Source organism: Rhea pennata, chromosome 3, assembly GCF_028389875.1.
Source record: "Rhea pennata isolate bPtePen1 chromosome 3, bPtePen1.pri, whole genome shotgun sequence".
NCBI classification, from domain to species: Eukaryota; Metazoa; Chordata; class Aves; order Rheiformes; family Rheidae; genus Rhea; species Rhea pennata.
Genome location: NC_084665.1, coordinates 111,272,524 through 111,292,047, shown reverse-complemented (window position 1 = coordinate 111,292,047; position 19,524 = coordinate 111,272,524). Strand labels below are relative to the sequence as shown.

Below are 19,524 nucleotides of genomic sequence, written 5' to 3'. Positions count from 1 at the left end.
TAGTGTCTAGTCACAGCCTGAATGCAGATGCTACCCACACCAGGGTAATGTTGTGTGGGAAGAGTGGATGAAGACATACCTTCTCAAGAGTGGCCACCCTACCAGCATAACAGCTTTCACTGTTTGGGGCACACAGCCTCTGCTGAGAGTGTGCAAGCAAACAAAATCTGAGAAACTCACCCCAAAGCATAGCTTCACCTTTCGCTTTTTGTTGTGGCATACTATTTTATCAGCCCAGAGTGTTTCAATTCTCATCAAAGTTATGGCTATTTTTTAACTTCCAGTAACATAGTCCCCAACTTGTTCAGAGACAGAAACTTCTCAATGATTCCTCAGTATTAGAGACCACTGGAATGCAGTCACAGGTCAGAAAACATTGCCCAAGAAAGAGGGTGATGAAAGTACCGACACTTTTGTTTAAACAATTTGCCTTCCTTTTCCCCTCAGGGAATAGTTTATAAATCTGTCAGAGTGGTGCCAACACACTGCTCAGACAAATTTCTATTTTTGACACAAGCATGTGTTTGGCTGCAGTTCCCTTTGCTGGCTGAATCAGTGTTAGTGCGAGATGCATCCAGACGGAGCACCTCTACGTCCCAGCAACTGGTGCCAGTGACTTGGGCAGGTCATTCACTAAAATTAAAATCTCTGAGAGCTGACTCTCAGTCCCTCATTAATTAAACATATGGAAGTAGCTGAAGGCTTTTATTCTGTTGACAGCTTGCAAAAGCTGTTCCCGAGCAGACTGGAGAAAAGAAACAGACTCGAGCGGCAAGGTGGGGCTGAGGTTGCTGCAATGCCAGCGTATGGTAGATCTGTACACCTAGACAGTCCAGTTACTCTGAGACTGGGAGCTGGAGAGGTGCAAAGCTACTTTCATTAGATTTTGTTGCAGGAGCATCTCCTTTTCTTTACGTATTTTCCAAATCCACTCAAGGTTATTTTTGTTGTTTTGGACACTAGCAGCTATTGAGAAAGAGACAGAAAGATGCCATAAAGGCAGCAACTTTTTTTTTTCCTCAGGCCTTAAGATTCATGTAGAAGTATTTTGAATTTGTTCTACCAGTTCTTCATTCTTCTCTCCTGGAGTGTGTTTTTCTGAGGGGCTCACAGTGACATACTTCATTGTGTTAGCAGGTATACCATCTGATAAATGAAGTGAGTAAGCAGAGAGCCTACCAGGCCATCAGTAGTAAATCCACAAAAGGTTAATGAAGCCTGAAACTACCGTCATTTTTGTGCAATGGCCTCTCTGCAACCTCTTTGAAGGAGACACCTCTGTGGTGTGAGCTGAGGAGAAATGTAGCAACACACTTCCAAGGGAAACAAGCTGCAGCTGGGCAGTAGAGGTAAGTGGGGAGAAATCGCAGTTGGAGGAGAGGCATGATGGAGCTCCAGGATTTCTATTTTAATATGATTTGGAGTTTAACCCCAACCTCTTCTGCAATGCTGTGTCTTCCCACAGCAATCTAAGATGGAGAAATTTATTATATTTTTTTTACTTTCTTACTTTTAAGTTTCTTTCACAGGTTTATCTGTCCCTTGAAAAGGGCCTGGTCTTCTTTCAAGTGTTTCTTTTATTTCTAGGAATTAATGTGGAATCCTTTTTCCTTCAGAGGAGTAAAAGGCAGCTCTGGGAAGGATAGACAAGTAGTCCACAGGCTAGTTCCTGGGATGCTTGTGCTTCAGAGTTACACCGGAGAGGTAAGATGTATAACATAGCTGGCTGTCGTTCATACTGTGGGATCTCACGTAGATGCAAAAGGACGGGTCAGAAGTGACCAGAGCAGCAGCAAATATCAGTGCAGATACAGGCCTAGTTTCTCACAGAGCTCTTTTCTTTGCCATTTTTGTATGAACAAGGAACTTTTCTTGAGTTAGTTTTTAGTAAGTAATACTGCCTATTTCAACTATTCTTCTCCTGACTGATACTTTTTGCTGACTATGTAGAATGGTTTTATGAAGTTTTCTCTGTGACTGAAGAATTACAATGATTCATTACTGAGTATTACCGCAGAGAAAAAAAACAAAACAAATAAAACATGTTTTACATTTAGTTGCTTGTGCAGGACACGTGAAGCTCTGCAAATTTAAATTCATCTGGCATCAGTAGGAGAACAGTGACTTGAGAGTATTCAGGCATTAAAGGCTAGCACTGAAAATAGAGGGGCAGGCAGCTCTCTAAGCTAACTTAAACGTTGGAGGGGGAGAGGAGGGAAAGAGAGATAGTTTTGCAAACATGTAGCAGGAACATAAAGGAGAGAAAAATATATCAAGCCATAAAAACAGGAGGTGATAAGATTTTGTCAACTGAGACTCAACTCTTTGGAACAGAGTTTACTTTTATATGTTGCATTTTTCTGTGTTTAAAAGCAGGCGCTGACCTCTGACATATGTGAAGGCCCTTTTCAAAGTCCCACCTATCTGCATCTTTAGTTATCTAAATACCTTTCATAAATTGGCCCAAAGTCATGTGGATTTAAAATCATCTCTGGTCTATAAATAAAGACTGATGATAGATGGCAGAAAAAATGAGCTGTGGGAGGTGGATGTGCTGTGACCAAAGGGACTGGTCTGTTCTTATTTTGCATTCACATTAATTAGCTAGAAGTGGGAGTAAATAGCATCTTAATAGAGAAATATTACAAAGGGACCTGGAGAAGTTATAGGGATTAATTAGATAATCTTCATAAGGCTCTTGGAATATGAGTACTTCTTTGCATAGTTTCACTTAATGAAACATTATTTCATCTAACAAAACAAAAGCTTGCTATAAAAATTTTACATTTTATCAGTGAAATAAGCAAGCAAAAACTTAATTTATGTCTATAATCTTTTTCCTTTCCTCCTCAATATATGCAGAGGATGTGTGTCTGTGGGTGGGTGTATTTGTCTGTCTGTACATGTGTGTATATGGGAGTAAGAAAATATGCAGAAGACAGAAGTCTACACACTTGCACAGTATCCCTATTAGGAGAGAACTGAGAATAATTTTCTTAGAAAACCAAGAGTTTCCATCATTTATTTTTTCACATTTACAGAAACAAGGAGAGAAATGAAGAATGGACATGTGCAGGTGAAAACACTTTGCATTTTACAGTGCTAACTCCTTCCTCTTTATTAGAATCTGGATGTGAAGGAAGAAAATAAAAATCTATGGTTCATTTTCACTTTGATCATCATACCCATCATTTTACATACCACATGCTTTCCTCTTCCAAGGCCATATATTGTATTTATTCTGCAGCTGCAGTATATTGATTTTGGACTACTGAGTTCAGTGCAGATGAGTGACAAACTAAATAAGCTGCTGGGTGACTGATAAGTAACCGTGTTTAATCTCTTGGCTCCAAAATGAAATCCCATAACTCATTTCAACAATTTTAGTTTTGGTACTCAGTCAAGAGCACATAATCATATTATTTTTTTCTTATAAAAGTAAAGAAATGTAGTAGAAAAGAAGCTTTCAGGGAAAGAACTAAAATTCTGCTTTGTACCTATACCAAAGCATACATACAATTATTCTAAAACTACATTAATGTGTTAGTATAATTTCAGTTCATAGTTTTAATTAGATGCAAATATTCATATGCATTTCTTTTGTACTGTATTTATTATTCAGCAACTGAATATATTATTACTGCTTTTTAGTAGTCATGGCGTTTCCTAAGCTCTCACATATTGAATAGATGACGAACTACGTAACTTCTTAATTTAATATTCTAGCTTCTGAAACATGTATATTCAAAAGCAGTTCATTTTGGTTTTTATATTAACTTTATTGTCACATACTAGCATAAATTAAAATATCATATACTAATATGTTATTATGTACTAATTAGATATTACTACTTACTATATAATTTTATTATAAATTAATGTATTAATATATTAGTATTATTTTTATATATTATTTTATGTCTTTTAATTATTATTATTATTATTATTACTTGTAGTTCTCCTTTCAATAAGAGGCAATCTAGTTACCTGTAAGCAATGTAGATCCTTCAACATGCACATTTATATCTTGAAGCAGCAAAAATCAGCCCTTTTGAAATGCCAGGTACAATATCAGCCCCAAACCTCTGGCGAGGAAGGCCCTATAGGACTGGAAAGTTCCCCTCTTCCTCAGCGCAGCTGCATAACATGCTCAAGGAGAGCTTGCAAACTGTCCGCAGAGCACAGTGGTAGCAGGTGAATTATCACGTCCATATTCCAAGGCAGCTGGGAGCGGAACGCTTTCCGTAAAAACCCGAGCTGGTGCCAGCTCGTGCATTGCAAACTATTGGGTTGTTTGCAGTCAGGCTGGGTCTGCGGGGGCACTGTCGCTGCAACGGGGGCAGGCACATTCGAGCTTGGTTTTACCTAACTGCTGTGGCCATTGGCACTACTGACGTCCTTCAATAACCCTGACATCTCTAATGAATTTATTACTATCAAAACCTGCGCTGGTTGATTTGCCCCTGTGTGCTAGGCTCATCTCGCAGTTGCAACGGGTGAAACGATGGGCAGTTTATTTTATTTTTTTTTCCTGAAGAGAAACAACTGTGTAGTTCTGTTTGTAGGCGTTTTTATAAATGTCCAGTCATTTTAACACCTTTTAACACATTAACAGTGTTAGAATAGTACTGAGATTTTTTCATACAGAAGTGTGAGGCTTTTGCTTGAATACAGTAAAGAAATAAAATTGCTTCATAAAATAAAAATTTCCATCTGTAGTTGGGAACAAGAACATATGCAATCCAATAACATAGATGTCACCTAATTGAGTGGCATGGGGTGCAAGGAGGAGAGAGTATACTGAATGGCTTATTCAACAAAATCCAATAAAAGGAACTTGATAAAACGTTCGCTGAACAATAATTAGATAGGGTTTGTTCTCACTCTCTCCACTAATGGAAAAAACAAGTTTCAGCATGAAATGGCTGCTTGAAAAAAAACCTCTCATTAGGCAAATGTGCAGGGATTTTAGCATTTTCTAGTTAGCCAGACTGCAGGTTATCTAAGCTGAGGCAATGGTAAGCATGTTAAAAAAATTATCAACCATTCCAATAACCTCAGGGTAAACTTGAGTTTGCTCTTAGAGAAGGAGACTGCGATAACAGCACAATTCAGACAATTAAAATACAGTAAGGTTCACAGCAGAGGTGACTGCCTGTTTGAAAAGTGCTGCAGCACACAATTTATGACATCCTTTATTTTAACACTGCTCAGTATATCCTGTAAATGCTTTAATGTGCTTAAGCCAGTTTATTCCTTTGTTAATGGTCCATGATTACAATCAGGCGTGCCCCATAGACAGTTTCACACTTCCGTGTGAGGTATTATTTGATAAAAACCTTAATCAATAAATCTAATTTCTTCTCTTGCCAGATACAGTTACATAATGTGTTTCCAATTTGGGCCTGGATCACTTTCCTGGAATGCTGAATAACCTGTGAGAATTTGAAAGCTTTATATCAAGCTAGCATTCAAAATCATGACGACTGGACCCTTTCTTTATAAAAAGAAATAGAGCTGTCCTTGAAGTAATTTCATCTTTCCAAGAAATTTTAAGGATAATTAAAAAGACTATAGAATTTAATGAGGCTAGCATACCTAATGCAGTGTAGCCTCCAGAGTCTCCTTTCTAACCTCATTTTTAAGATGTCATCATGTGTTATGGAACTACCAAGTCGTAACTCAAATAAATAGTGTGTTTTGGTCTAAGATCGAATAGCTACCAGCAGCTGGACAATTGGATGACACATTATTGCAGAGAGTGTGAGTTCCTATAGAAATCATTACTTACAAAAAATGATATTATAAATCTTATGAATCTTTCAAGATCTGGGGAAACACTTAGGTTAGCCCAGATCTTCAGAGGACACACAGTAGAAACGAGAGCTGCTAAAAGCTGAAAATACCATCCCACAGAAATTGCTTCTATCTGAAGGGTTCTTTATATACCCACATTTTTTTTCACAAAATGGAAATTAAAAAAATGTATTTGGAAATGTAAGTTCTTTCAGTGAATGCACTGATGCACTTTAGGTTTGTTTTCTGCTGAGTATCTGACCTCTCTTCTGTGTCCTAGGCTTCTCTACAAATTACATTTCACTCTCCGGTTGATTGGCAAGAGTCATGTTACCAAAGGAAGATGGCAAAAGGAAAGCATGGCTCTACTGCCTAGCAGTAAGAGCTGTCACCCAAGGGTAGAGGGGGAGTCCGCATTTTCAGCGTGTACATCCTATCTGTTCCTCCATTTTCTTTCCAATGACTGCTTACAATAAAAGTAGTCCTTCTGTAGGACAGACCAGTTGCTGGTAGTCTCTGGAGTACAGACTGTCTCAAAGCAGTAAATAGGCAGTCCAGGTGCTTCATACTGGGTTTCAGTTCAGATTTAAGGACCAGACATCTAAAAATTAGGAATTTCATCACTTCAACTGGAAAAGAAATAAATAAATATGACAAAAGGCTGGTTTGTTTTATACTTAAGTAGGTGCCTAGGACAAGTAAGATTAGTCATAGTCCAAAGATGTCTGTCTATCTTACTTGACTGTTGGGAGAGCTCGGCCTGGATTTGGATACCTAATCTTTAATCTTTCTAGGTAAGTGAGGTAACCTTATTGCTAGGTATCTTGATCTGTTATGGCATGTGATCAGTCCTACAGGTACCATGGGCCATTTTCCCACCAGCACGGCAGGGAGGCAGCAGACCCTCAGTGTCCTCCCAGGGTGTGCATGTCCCCTCCCTCCAGCACACCAGGTCTTGCAGTGGTTCCAGCCTTCTGGGCAAGTGCTGTAGGCTGTAAAATAAGAGGGAGAAACACCACAACACTAATGTTACACTTCCAGGGAACCAACTCTAGGTTGATCCTAGATTCTGGAGAAACAATTGACCTCCTATGTATCCCTCCTACGCAGCCAGTATAGGTAGTTCATGACTTTATCCAAGATCTACTGAAGTCAGAAGAGACTAGAATTACTTTTGATTTCAGAAGAACTACTGAGATTATGTATATGCAAATATGTATGTTTGTGCATATACAAATACAAATATTCACATGACATATATGTGATTTTTCTCTGCAATTTCTTATTTCCTTATGCTTGTGACAGAGTTTGTTTGTCATTCTTCTGTCTTTACCCAGGCATGCAATTCACAGGGATGTGTGGAAATGGTTTTATTGTTGGTGGCGATGGTGGTGGTGGTGGTAGTAGTAGTAGTAGAAGATGAAAAAGAAGTAGCAGCAAAGGTTATTGTTATTACTGTTATAGTTACTTCTGTAATCATATATGAAAGTTAATATCAAATTCCATAAAAGACAAATACTATCACTGCTGTGTCCAGAGATAAAAAGTGTATTTGCTGTAATATTTGAAGTGTTCTGTTGCTTTGCTTTTAAGATTACTCAGATGAAGTTGTAGATAATGTTATTAGACAAACAATGACATGATGAATAAGAATCAAGAACAAAATTCAGTAACAACCATGCTACAACCACAAATATGTGGCAGATCAGTATGTCTTCAAAACACACAGTAAATATCCTTGTTCGTATCACACAAGTGAAGTGGAAAACCCTGCGTAAAGTTTTCCTTCCCTCTGTGACCTGAGTAGCTGGCCAGAAGTTTGAGGGTCGTGCAGGTTATTCCTGTTAGGGTGAGATATTGATGCTGTTCTGTCTATCAACAAAAATGTACACAGACCTGTTTCTTTGAGAATGGGCAGTTTCAAACAACTAGAGGTCATTTCCTTGCTAATAATATCAAACCTCTCCTCTGCCAGAACTCTCCAAAGACTCTTTCTGGGTCATTCCTAAGGGTTATGTTATTGTGCTTATACAGGATACATTAGTGTTTCCTCTTCAGTTTATTTCTGAGATTTTCAGCTTGATTTTTCTCTCTTACACATACACATACACATGCATGTCCATTCTTTCCTTAAGGAACATTCAGATGTCATCTTACCAGAGAATTTAAAATCCCTGAAAAGTACCGTGTCTCTTCTCTTCTCTTCTCTTCTCTTCTCTTCTCTTCTCTTCTCTTCTCTTCTCTTCTCTTCTCTTCTCTTCTCTTCTCTTCTCTTTTCTTTTTTCTCTTTCTGAAGTAAAAATAAAAATCTTAGTCGATACTTCAGATTTTAAAAATGCGGGTATATCAGCTGCCTGCATCATAAAGGAACTTAGTGAAATGAAAGGTAGTGAAGATGCTTTCAATTAAATTTAAGCCATTCTATAGCAGTATTAAAAGTACTTCTTCACGGCAGTCTTCAAAGGCCATTATAGCAGAGTGAGAGATCATTTTGTGCTATATTTGCTCCTACATCATCTCAGAAGGTGAACTGCACCTTTGCATGATGAGAACGTGTTTGTCAGAGAGAAACAATGCTATAAAGTTTCAGCAGCTAGCAACTTCAATATTACTTGGAGATGTGATTTTTTTTTCCTAGATGGAGGTGTGAGGTTTTTTCATGGGTAGTAAGTGCATGTCCTTGGAAGGTATACATATATTGGGAAGAGATTCTATCCAACATGATAAAGATCAGTGTTAATAAAGAACAAGGGTGAACTCAGAAATTTTTATTTCAAAATATATAAAGGACCATAACTAAATTCACTGGTAGATATCACTACTCTCAGGTCTTAAAATAGAAGAAAAAGTGTCCCTTTGCATTTAAGTAAATTCCAAAATAATCTAATTATTATATAATTATAATATAACTATAATCTAATTATAGCACACTATTGTGTAGCAAAAAATAATATTTTAGGAAGTAATAAATACTAGTACTATGAGAAATTCTTGTTCCACTGAAATCAATGCTGTATATAAAACTTAAAAACTTCCTTGAAACCTGAAAGAAAGTAAAGCCCTGATCATGAGGATGCTTAGTGCTTAATTTATTTCCTTTTTGATTTTGTATTAAAATATGGTCTATTTTGAAGAGAAAAATAACTTCCTGTTACTTAAGCATATGACATTGTGTTCAAGATGGCCATTACTGAGATCACTGTACAAATTACGTAGAATCAAAAAAAGTATTACTATAATAAGATTTAATTCTTGATGACTTTTTAAATTAAAAAGTTATGTTCCTCATTCAAGATTATTCTTTACTGATCATGGTTTTTTCGTAAACACAAGGTGCTTATGGCTTGTCTCTCATAGAAAGCTTTGTTTTGTGATTCAGTCCCGTTATACCGATTCTTATACCATCCTTGTTTCATAATACTATGCAACTACATTATACAACTGTCATATGTATCTATAGAATGGTATAAAATGGCAATCAAAAAAACTCTCTGAAGATAGTTTAGAATTCAATATCATTTTCTATTTATATAAACTTTTAAAATAATTTCTTTCTGTTCAAGAGTACTATTGATTTTCAGGTATTTATTGATTTCTTTGGGACTTTTTCATAATGAAAAATTTGCTTGCTAAGACACCATTCTGAAGGTGAGGCACAAAAATTAGATTAGTTTTATAGCGTGAAAGAATGACATGTAGACAGAGAGTCACTTTGGTTCAAAGTGATGACAATAGAGCTTCCCAGAGTGATCACTTTGGTCATTGCTTATACAATCTGAGTGAATATGCTAACAGTTCTGTATTTTAGTAAAACTGACAGAGAAAGAACTTATTTCTTGTCAAATATTTTTGGGGAAAGAAGATAACGTGCATGACCAACATGTAATAAGGATTCACAGCAAATCACATTTCTGAGAAGGACCCTTAAAACGAGTATCATAAACTATGTTACTATGTTATATCTATTTACAGACTACTAAATTAGAGAGGTTAATGCAATTTTGGAACAAAGTTGTATTATGCAATTTTAGTTAGAGATACACTCAAAATATGTAACAAATTGTATGCCTTTACATAGTGTGTATATTACCATGTTATGATGTGTACTCAGAAGGCCAGTCTCAGAAGCCTCAGAGATGGAGATAGAGAGCTGAACCACTAATAAATTTTTGAACCTTATTAGTGTGATGGATATTGATAAAGTGGAGCTAATATATGGACAAGTGGTACCATCCAGTCTGGAAAGAGAAGTCAGATAAGGACCTTATCTGTCATGTGAGTGACCTCAGACTTTCTTGGACTATTGCTCTTATTTCTTCTGTACTTTCCCAAATTGCCAAACTTACTACGAAATGGCTCAAGTAGCAATGGATTTTCTCAATTTCTAGGACCACAGTTGAACTGCAGAACTTAAATCCCAAACCACTCTGTCTAAAGTATATCTAATATTGCTGTATGTCCATGTTGCAGAGAGGAAAACAGACAGAAACCTGGTTAAAAACTCATGCCTTGCATCTGTTAAATCTTTTATTTCCATTAATGTGTTAAATTTTCAGTGCTATACTAATAAAATCAGATTAGTGATTTTTGTATGGCTTACAAAACCCAAACCCAAATATTTTATATCTACTTGATGAGAAATTAATTGACCTAGATGTTCTGTTTATTTTCTTGCCAATAATTTGACTGATATCTAGTGTCAGTGTAGCTAACAGCTTTTTTTTTTTTTTTTTTTTTTTTTTGGAAAATGATTTCTAGAAATTCATTTTATTTGCAATTCTTTGGCTTTTTAGATACATGTGCCTCACATAGGAGTCATTAGCATACTTGACAAATATTTTTCCATTGACTCTTGTCCTCTACTCAGTAAATTGAGAGCTCGCTTTTAAGTTACTTGATGCTTACAGTAACATGAGACAATCAGCATCCATCTAGCAGCAGGACTTCAAAGAGAAATCACTATTTCCCCTGCCAGTCCTGCCCTATGCTTGGCAGCTCCTGGAAGCAGCTGGGTTGCTTTGAACTCAACTTTAACTTTACTTCAGAGCAGACTTTGGGTTCTGATATAGCATGTAAATTTGTGTAGCAAGGTGGTGTAATCCACTGGTGAGTGAGTGTGACAGGCCCCCCCCCCCCCCCCCCCCGTGCAGACCAATGGGACGTGGGGGTTTCTGTAGTCTCTGACCACAGCTGCTTGTGTCTTCAGTTCATGCTGCAGTAGCTTATGCTTCTACTTCTGCCTCTTCTTGGTTGAGCCTTGATAAATAACACCTACTGCATAAGTGTTAGGTCAACTGTGTGTGAGCCTCCATCAATCAAATTAAATTTCTTTGAGTATGAGAAATACACAGGTATGTGTGTAGTGGCATTTTTCTCTCCTTGCATTCTACCCCATGAGTACTGGTTCTCTGAGCGTCCATCCCGTGTGCGTATTGATTCATCTTCCTCCTGCACTATAGTTAGGAATAAGTCAGCTAGCTCCTTCTGAGAGGAAACTGGCTGTGATTATATAGATTATTGCCCGGGGGGCTGTAATGCAGTCTTCACCTTACTTCAAGCACTTTGAACTGAGGAAACATATGGGTGCCAAATGGCACTGCAAAGTGCTCTGGGTCAAGTGATATGTGCCGGACATGCAGCCAGTCCAACCTCAACAAGGCAGCCACGGGCAGAGCAGGCTCAGGGCCCTGTGGCCAGGAGGCTGGAGGTCCCTTTCCAGGGAGAGGGCCTTTAGCATTAGATATATTCAGAGTGCACTGATAATCCATAGGGAATGCATATTGTTGTGAGGCTTGGTTCCTCGGTTTTTCCTATGGATGCCCCATGTTCAGTCTTTCCTTGTCAGCCAATCTGAAAGCCATATCTGGTCCTTTTAAGGCAAGAGGCCTTATTTATATGAGATAAAGTCAGGGAGAGACACTGAGCTGAAAAATATCATTTGATAGAAGATCATGGGTACAGGAGGGAAAAATGCAAACTTATTTGCTTATGATGCCAGTAATTAACTTCCATGGAAGTGAAACTAGCAGAATTTTCTGACTGATCTTTGTATAGAATTTCAAGTTGGGTATTCTGGGCCTGATTTTGCGGTCTTCTTTTAAAATTTTCCTTTTCTATCTTGCTGAGTGCACATCTGCCTTCTTCACTGAAGCCCAAGGGTAGACGGTTATGATTTAGGTTGTAATTGTCAGCAAAAACATTTCCATATTACTAATCAGAATATGATTTTAACAGATTTGTTCACAGGGTTCATGGGATACTGGAAGAAGGATTCCTTTCTAGCAGAAAAGTGATACTAGAAGAAGAATCCTTTTTTTGTAGAAAAATGATATACATATATTCAATACTGTATGTATGTAAATCCTCCTATCAGTTCCCACCAGCCCAGTGAGTGGAAATCATTGCATGGATCTTTAACACAAAAGATAGCATTACTCTCTGACTGAAGCCCCTGAGGATTTGTTTATGTAGGAGCTCCAAATGCTAACTAACACCTTCTGGAGGCCCAGCTAAGACAATACAGGACTGTTGTGTAATCTAACCGAAAAAGAGAGAGAACTTTTCTTAAACAAAGATAATAATGTTTTAAGCAGCAGAAACCTTAGAAAAACAAGTAAAGTTCTGTTCTGTATGTCAGCTGCAATGAACATAGGCTCCCTTAGAGAATTCAGCAGGAGAAAACCAACTTCAAACAGCCTTCACACAGCCTCCCCTGGTGGCTCAGGCTGCGCCAGGGCTGAGAGAGACATTCAGCAGCAGCAACTGTGGGTTTGCAGGGAACAACTTCATGAAGCCCTCCAACGACACTTGCTCAGAGTTCAGAGACAGACAGTGACTAACACTGAACAAATCATCTTGTTTCAGCAAATTAATGTCAAGCAGAGAGACCTACAGGTTGCTGAGAATCAAGAAAATGGAGGTCATCTCTGAAGGTGAAGCTGAAGCCACCCAGTGTCTTGAATGAAATTCAGGGAAAATAGGAGATAAACAAAAGTGTAAGTAAATGGCAAAAATAAGCAGAACAGGAGAAAATCCCAGAGCTGGGAGGATCTAGAAAGCCAGACTAAGGCCTTTGTTGCAGATGAGATATTTGATTTATTAATTGATTAATTTACTTTTTACTTACACAAGCAAAGCATTAGTACTTCTTGCAGTGTGTACATGATCATTTCTAGGCAAATATGCCATGGCAAATATAACTTGCTATAAACTCTTTAGTTTGCACTGCTTTCGTTGTTTGTACACCATCCAAACAGATATATGAAGTCTTCACTGAACATGAAATCTTTGTAATGTTTCCCATCTAATACTTCCCTGTTATTGTGGTCATAACTTCTACATTTGCAGCATATTCCTGGTCTTGGGACTCCTTAATCTGCCAAGCAGCAGCTTGGTGCAGGGACTCACAGAGCAAGGCAGAAGCTGTGGTGCAGCATGGCAGCCTGGTGGGGTGCCACCCATCAGGGCCCCAGAGGTCCTGCCCCATCCTGTGACCCAAAGAGTCATATTCAGTGCTGTCACAGAAGCCAGCACAGCATGATCAAACACAAGGAAGCTGGAAACAACAGAGAGATTTGGTTAAAATGGTACAACTCTTGTGGGTTGACAGGACCTTAGTTGCTTGGATGAAAACTAATTAAATGAATTGCAATCATGAAGAAGAAAATCTGTCATCCAGTTCTGGTTATTGCTTAACGCTCTGAGGGGGAGTGGAATGGCTACGTTGGTGCAGGTACACCGACTTACACAGGCTGAGGATCTGGCCATTCAGTGCAATTTATCAATTTTCCGATCCCTTATTCAGCAGAATACAGTTTGAAGTGACCTTTTGCATGAACCTCCAAAGGCCTCAGAAACTGAATACTTCAGCTGACCATCTGACTTATCCTTGTGAAAAGTTACTCTGCATTAGAAGGTCAAAAGAAAAAGAAAAGAAAAGGCTCCTCAGCAGGGAGCTGCCCTTTGGGATGTTAGGTAATTTAAATTAACTGGCACCATGCTGAGTAGCTTACATTTCTATATCTGTATGTGAGTGGGAACAGTTAAGGTCAAAGGGTCATCCTCCTCTTCACCAGGAAGACATCCCTCCAGTGCCCCTTACTCACTGAAGCAGGATGCTGTACGTCAACTGTTTCTCTGAAGGTCCTGCATGCTGCACATCATGGAAGAATAAATGAAAATATTACCACTATTATAAAAAACAAAATGTATTTCTCTTTCCCCTTACTGTTGTCCTCCAGGATTGTTTGTCAGAGTCGCTAAGCACCCTCACATTTCCACTAAGGGTGACAGTGACTAGTGTCTAGAATGAGGAGATTTTACAGGAAAGCTGCATTAACTTGTGTAACTACTTGAATAGGGAATTTCACAGTAAGTGGGTAGAACACAAGCTATTAGGATTTTTTCTTTTTAACACATATGACCTCTAGCTATTAAATTAGAAAAAAATAGCAAAGAGTGAAATCAGTTTTCTGTTAACAGGGCAGCAGGAATTTAAATGGTCTTGTAGCCTATCCTCCCAGGTCTAGGACTCAGGAGAGTTCAGTTCTAATCCTGGCAATACATCAGGCTTTCTTCATGACTTTGAGTCTCTGCAGGCTCTGTCCATTATGAGTAAAATGGTAGAAATCATAATTCAAAGTGATTTTGCAAAAATTGACTCATTTATTTTTGGAAAAGTATTTTGACACTTGTGCATAAAATCAGCTTACCATTTTAGGAGTGTAAAAGCAATTACAAAGGTTTTGTTCTCACTCAGATGCAGAGGTTGTTTTGTTTTGATTCAGTTCAATGGAATTTGATTTGATTCAGTTCAATTTGATTTGATTCCTATCAACATTGTTACCTGTCTATCACATGTCTTTTGTATGTGGTTTTTTTTCCTTATGTCTCTTTTGAAGGGAAGTGAAACATTTGTATGAGTTTTTGAGATTTGACTGCATGTGCTTCATTTAATGTATGCCTGGAGTGTCACGTTTCATTAATGAAGACAAGCCACAGAAGAACATCTTTCATGTGGACGGACATGTCGTTCCAAGACAATATCAGTGAGGTTTGTGATACTTCACTCTCTAGGCTTGAAGTTACCATTGAGAAGTACAAAACTGAGTAAAATATTCTTCATGTTATAGCTTATATGCATCTAATATTAAAAATATATTTATTATTGCAGTTCATGAGTTAGCTACTAAATAACTCAGTAAACAGACAAGTAGTGCCTTTATACAGACAAGTTTTCTTAAATGTCCATTAAATGCTTTTCAAATGATCATCTTTTCAGTGTATTGCAGAATTATAGTGATGCCCAGGCTCTGACTATGCAATATTACAACTCAACATACTTTTCAGGCTTTTGAAGTTATTTAGTTCCACTTGATGTTTCACACCACATGGGAGGTGTGCATTATCTCATTGTAACACAGTCTTGTCATGTCTTGTTGCCTAATTAAACTCCTGCATACCAACTAAATCAGTTAATGGATGTTTTACTGATAAGTTTATTAATAGAAGAACAGGTCAAGCTGATTCAGAGAAGATAGCATATCTTTAAACAGAAGATTGCATTAGAGACTGAAGGCAGGTCTGTTTATTTATCTAATTGCCCTGTCACTGACCTGTTGACTGGTGCTGTTTTGAAACTCAAGAAACCCTTCATATGTTTCTTGACAAACTGAACTCTAGAAAATATATCATAGACTTTGAAATAATATATAAAGTAGGATTCTAGCAGGCAACCAGCTGCCAAGGGAACCAAGAGATAGAGAAGTGAGGCTTGAGGCATATCAGAAATGAAATTTATGCCACAGAACTTTAAATATCTAAAGCCACTTGTGCAACTCTATACCAATCACCTATGGTCCCCTCATAGTCATTGGACTGAAGGCTGATTCACTTCACCTGTCTCTGTCACCTATTGTGGGGATGAGGTGTTGACAACTAGAGAAACCTTAGGCTGCTAGTTTAGACAAGTAACATGAGGGTGTCTCCAGTTCAGGCAGATGAATCCCACCCTGTACAGCAGGACACTGTCCTTCAGACACGTATCTACACCACGATCAAAGGTCTACATATGTCAGAGAGGCAGACCTAGACCTACATGCTAACATACTGAGCCACAGCAGAGAAGACATGTCAGCACATACTGCTCAGTTGGGACATCATGGAAAATGAGGCGTGTACTCGCATTACTAGCCAGACCTGAAATCCATGCCACTATTTCTTCACTGCCATCGTTACTCTAGCATGTCAGGTTAGCGCTATGCCCTCCGCCTCGCCCACCACCACTGTGCTTCAGTCCTGATTTCCCCTTATTGGAGAGAGGAATCTTTAAATTTGTAACCCACCAGATCTACACTAACAAGGGAGTTTGGAGAGTTCATTTGTCTTCCAATGGTCATTACTGATTTTGGTCTAGTCAGATTATAACTTCCTTTTAAACCAAAATGTGAACTGAATTGAAAGATATTTAATTGTATACAAGGAGATCATTCCCATTAGGCTATTCACTGAGCTAACCATGGGGAAACAGACCTGACCCTTTCCTAAATCCTGGAACAGCCAGCCCTTCAGAGAGGAAAAGTTCAAACCTCTGCTGAATTTGTGGCCTCTTGGCCAAGGAAGACAATTGTGATTCTGTTTTTCTGTGATGCAGACCTTTATATGGACTAAGATGAAGACTAAGGCCAATAATAACTTAGTTTAAATAATGTCATATCAGACTAAACAGCTGCCAGCAATTGCCAGACATATACAGAAATTCTTATCTTGATTTGTAGATGAAAAGAACTAAGATAAAGGTCTGAAATATTTACCTAAATGATCACAGGGCAGTAAAAGCAAAATAATGTCCAGACTGTGTTCAAACGCTGTGCTAACTGCTCGTGTGAAGCCATTTACAGACTACTGCTACCTGATTCTTCCATCACTATATATTTTCGTTAATCAAAACTGTAGCAGAATTTTTGATGTGAGGACAGCACTTTTACAAGAAGTTTAGGCAAAGCCTGGCAAAATGGACCTCCAAAGTTTGACACTAGCTACCACCACTGAGCCTCAGCACTGCAGCCATCAGTAGGACTAGACTGACCTGGAAGCAGATCTGCATTTTTTTTCTGAAATTGCTGTGCACATGGTAGCAGACATTAGGTTACAGAGCCCTGGCATTCACGCTGTGGCTCCAGTGAATACCGAAGCTGACTGCTAATGAGTGAGCTTACTGATCACCTCATCCTGCCTGTGTCTCCCTTGGGATTTCATAGACAAATAGTTAATATGTTTTAATTATCCTGCTTTTAATTATCCCTTTTCTTTTTCTTTTTCTTTTCTTTTTTTTTTTTTTTTTTTTTTTTTTGCCATTTTTCAAATGAATCTAGAAATGGAGGAAAATAGGTTGAAAAGGTTGTGTGAAATCTAGATGAATCTTAACGCTGTAGGAAATTTTTCAATTTTCCTTACTGCCAGCTTTTGAGGGTTATTTAATTTGCATTGTGCTGATAAAAAATATTTCTCCAAAATCAAAATGACAAGTGTTGGTCTTCCATTACACTACTTGCATGGGAAGCTGAAATAATCTGTTTATATAAGCTATGTCCACTGTGGAAAATTAAACAGATGAAGCACATATGATAATGAAAGTCAATCACTGCTTATTACTAATTCAGATTTAAGACAATTTTTATGTATCACCATGGGATATATACAACTTTTAATTGCATATATTTAGTTTATATTTAATTTACCTTTTGTATATTTGAAGATCTTTCTGGGTATTTCTAGCTCTTCATCCAATTCCTTCTCTCATTCTGATTTATTCTGAAAAAAACGCGCAGCCTTTTTAGCTTAGGCCTCTGGGTACATATCCTCTCTTCTCCCTCGTCTCCTCCCAAGAACGCTCCTACCAAATAAAAGTAACTTTTCTTAATTTTTGTGTAGATAGTGTATTTCCTCTAGGTGCAAGAAATTGCGAGGGGAGCTTCTCCTGTTTTTTTCACTTGTTTGTGCCTCTGTGTGCACACGTGTGTACTAGTGAACATACGTGTGTTTGAGAGATCAGACACACTTTTTCCTTACTGTGTACTCGTGAGTCATTAGTAAAATCTTTTAGCAATCACAAAATAGTTTAGCAGAAATTACAGGCAAGGAGAGATAAAGGAGAGAGCAGGAGAAACACAAGTGCAGCAGGCGTTAATTTGGTAGTGTGCACGTGTGCGGGGATGTGTGTGTGTGTGTGTTTGAGTGTGTGTGTGTGTGTTACAGCCACAGGTTTATGTGCTTCACCTTGGTTGTTTGCGTGAACAATCAGCTTTAGTAGGAATTACATGTGCATATGAACATAAGTGAGTAATAAATTCTGCAGGGATTATGTACTGCCTTTTTAAGGAGATTAGAGCCTTTTGGCGTAAAAGTAAGATTTGGCTTTTGTTTACAGGTGAGTCAATGAGAAAACCTGAATGCTAAATGGCATTTCGAGAATTAAGCCTTATATGTGGACTTGATCTGAATGAGAAGAACAGGACGTGCAGTCGGTGTTTTACGCAGACACCCAAGACTCTGCTTGCTGTTCCTGTCCCCTGTCAATAGTATTTCTGCAAACCTGGTCACTGCGTGGGACATGTGCTTCTGTAGACCAGCAGTCTAAAATTAAAAGTAGTTCATTTGTCTGAAGCAGCAGCCGAAACAGAAATATAAGATAAGACTTGATTTTTTGGAAAATAGTTGGCGAATTTGGTAATCCACCCACTTGTGTGTTGTAATGGTCTGATAACTTGCGGGGAAGCTCACACATCTGGATCCCAGCCCTGATACAACACCACTGAATTAGGTAAATGAAAGTTTGCTTAAGTCGATATAGTGGCTGGAGCTAAGTGACAATATTCAGATGAAATAAAAGAACCTTCACTCCCCTCTAAATTTCTCCTAGTGATACTTATTTTCCTAATAAATATATAATGGAAATGCTGATCCATCAGGAAAGTGGAAAAGAGATATACATGGAGAAAGTGATGAGAAAGAAAAAGAAAACATAAATGTGGGAATTTGGAAAATGAGATTTATGATTCAATTCTTGGATGCATCTTGTGCTACGTAACCTGAGGATATAACACACTACTGCAGGAGAGAAAATGAGTTTAGAAATCCAGTAGATAGATAAAAACATTTTGCTGTAAATTTCAAAAATATAAAACTAAGTTCATCTCAAACTTATATTTGTGCAATTCAAAGTAATGAATGGGGTTACATTGTCGTAAATGAAGACAGTATTCCGATTAAAACAATAATTATATTTCAGTTGTGCCATTGACTTTCCAATAGATTCTCCCCTTTAGAAATAGATTGCTTCATATTACCTGCTACTTTCACAGTAAGCATAATAAATTAATTTTTAAATATAATAATACTCTGAGTATATATAGCTCAAAGACACAAATATTTACAGTTATAAATTCATGAATCTACCCGGGGCAAAAATCCAGAAAGTTATGAAATGTCTTCTTGCCTAATATCCACACTGAACAAACCTGTGGAGAGAAAAGGCAGGAACAGGCACAGCTGCATCGATCCATAAACTTTACTGTTTGGCCTATGCAAGACAGCAGAGCCACGCTGGTGTGCCAGGCTGCACGCTGGGGACAGACACGGTGGGCTCGACAGAACTGCAGAATACTAGGTGGCAGGTAGAAGCAGTTTCATTGAATTGGAGGAATAGCATATGCCCTTCGATACCCATAG

The 19,524-nt window shown here is 38.1% G+C and overlaps 1 long non-coding RNA gene across 1 annotated transcript; it reads left to right on the top strand.

Annotated features, from left to right (window-relative positions):
- Positions 1–743: 743 nt before the first annotated feature.
- On the top strand, positions 744–18,693 carry LOC134137967 (uncharacterized). The gene is made up of 4 exons (XR_009957788.1): positions 744–776; positions 1,135–1,349; positions 1,588–1,704; positions 18,224–18,693. It is a non-coding gene; the product is annotated as an uncharacterized LOC134137967 (long non-coding RNA).
- Positions 18,694–19,524: the final 831 nt, after the last annotated feature.